This window comes from Euprymna scolopes, chromosome 41 (genome assembly GCF_053919585.1).
Source record: "Euprymna scolopes isolate OS-2025 chromosome 41, ASM5391958v1, whole genome shotgun sequence".
Taxonomy (NCBI): domain Eukaryota; kingdom Metazoa; phylum Mollusca; class Cephalopoda; order Sepiida; family Sepiolidae; genus Euprymna; species Euprymna scolopes.
Window position 1 is genome coordinate 64,792,158 of NC_136522.1, and position 2,479 is coordinate 64,794,636.

At 30.1% G+C, this 2,479-nt stretch overlaps 1 pseudogene; it reads right to left on the bottom strand.

Moving 5' to 3' along the window:
• Positions 1-256: 256 nt before the first annotated feature.
• Positions 257-373, bottom strand: LOC145266871 (5S ribosomal RNA; annotated as a pseudogene).
• Positions 374-2,479: the final 2,106 nt, after the last annotated feature.

Here is a 2,479-nt window from a genome sequence, read left to right on the forward strand (position 1 = left end):
ACAGATAAAAATATTTATATTAAAATAGTTTCCAAAAATGTTAACTTGGAAAAAAGTAGTGTTAGTTTTCATAACTCACAGACTTCTTCAGTCCTGGACAGACTAAGGATATCCACGTAGGGGTGCCTGTGCGTGAAGGTTTTGTGGAAGGAGGTGCACAATTTCCAACCACACCTCTCCTGAGATGACATTGTTAAATACCAGTGGCAAGTGAAGCACAGGACGAATGGAAACAAATGCCGAGATAAGCGGAGAGCACATACAGCGCCTAGAATTCCCAAATGGTCACCCATCTGGTACTAACCAGGCTTAACGTTGCTTAACTTCGGTGATCTGATGAAAACCAGTGTGTCAACGCGATTATGCCGTATAACTAACATAAACAAAAATATGTGACGAAGGTGAAGCATCCAATGATGCATTGAGATAGTTAGAAATGCACGTAGAGATTAGTTCGATGTCCAACGTATTAGCAAACAGACAAGGAACTTGTGCCTCCAGGTTTGGACTTGACCCCTGTGGATTGGTTCGGTTTGGCTGTTTTTGTTTTACGGCATTTCAACCCTTTTCAGGTTATTTAATGCCGAATCCAAAGATTTTGAAGAAAAATTTTTTCAATAGAATATATTTGTTGTTTTCAAGTCGGTTTCTATTTAACTCATAGTTGGGACCCTAACAGGTGCTACCACTCCAGGTCAGAGTGGACCTGGGAGCAATGGCAATTAAAGGGTGGCTCCACACTCCCCAAAGCCCGCAAGCTGGGGCCTCACCACTGGATATAGTTTAAGGTCATATCCAGGACCATGACGCCTGTAGAAGTCAAAGGGTCAAAATAGCAAAATATAGACTTGTACGAAATGTGTCCAAACTCCTAGAAGGGACCCAGCATGGAAACACAGAATTTTATTCAAATTTAACTCACGGTTTGGTTTTTCCCTTTTCGAATAAAAAGCATCTTTAATTTCAACAAGAACGAAAGAAACTTTGTGAAGGTTTGTGTTTTTTGTTGGCAATCCCACTGATAATGTTACCCGCCCCTTTGATAAGGACTGCCAGTCTTTCTCTGTACTTTCATAGCATGTGCTCGACTGAGATTCAATCCATGGTTCCTCTCCTCCACCCGGTGAGGGTAATTAAATACAGTGGTTGTAGTTAGACGAGTAATAAAACTCGTCTAACTACAGCCACTGTATTTACTTACACACACTCTCTCTCTCTCTCACTTTGTCTCTCTTTCTCTCTCTATCTTTCTGCATAAAACTAAACGAAATATTCACGTGCAAAGTTCTTCCCTAGATCTATTCGTCTGTAGAACACAATACCACAGGATTGCTTCCCATATGACTATAACATGGTCATTTCCAAGTCCAATGTATCCAAATTCTGCCCAATCACCACCACCAGTACCAATCATCTCAGTATTATCTCACTGGTTACCTGGCATTTATCTAATGCTTTATCCTCGAATGTGCTTTGAGCTTTGATAAGTTATGTAAGAGTAACTTATAAAAAATAAAACGTTACTTTAGTAATTCATAAAAATAAAACTTTACTTTAGTAATTCATAAAAATAAAAACTTTAGTAATTCATAAAAATAAAACGTTACTTTAGTAATTCATAAAAATAAAACGTTACTTTAGTAATTCATAAAAATAAAAATTTACTTTAGTAATTCATAAAAATAAAACTTTAGTAATTCATAAAAATAAAACTTTAGTAATTCATAAAAATAAAACTTTAGTAATTCATAAAAATAAAAACTTTAGTAATTCATAAAAATAAAACGTTACTTTAGTAATTCATAAAAATAAAACGTTACTTTAGTAATTCATAAAAATAAAACGTTACTTTAGTAATTCATAAAAATAAAACTTTACTTTAGTAATTCATAAAAATAAAAACTTTAGTAATTCATAAAAATAAAAATTTACTTTAATAATTCATAAAAATAAAAATTTACTTTAGTAATTCATAAAAATAAAACTTTAGTAATTCATAAACATAAAACTTTACTTTAGTAATTCATGAAAATAAAACTTTACTTTAGTAATTCATGAAAATAAAAATTTACTTTAGTAATTCATGAAAATAAAAACTTTAGTAATTCATAAAAACAAAACTTTACTTTAGTAATTCATAAAAATAAAACTTTACTTTAGTAATTCATAAAAATAAAAATTTACTTTAGTAATTCATGAAAATAAAAATTTACTTTAGTAATTCATGAAAATAAAAATTTACTTTAGTAATTCATAAAAATAAAACTTTACTTTAGTAATTCATAAAAATAAAACTTTACTTTAGTAATTCATAATAATAAAACTTTACTTTAGTAATTCATAAAAATAAAACTTTACTTTAGTAATTCATAAAAATAAAAATTTAGTAATTCATAAAAATAAAACTTTACTTTAGTAATTCATAAAAATAAAACTTTACTTTAGTAATTCATAAAATAAAAATTTACTTTAGTAATTC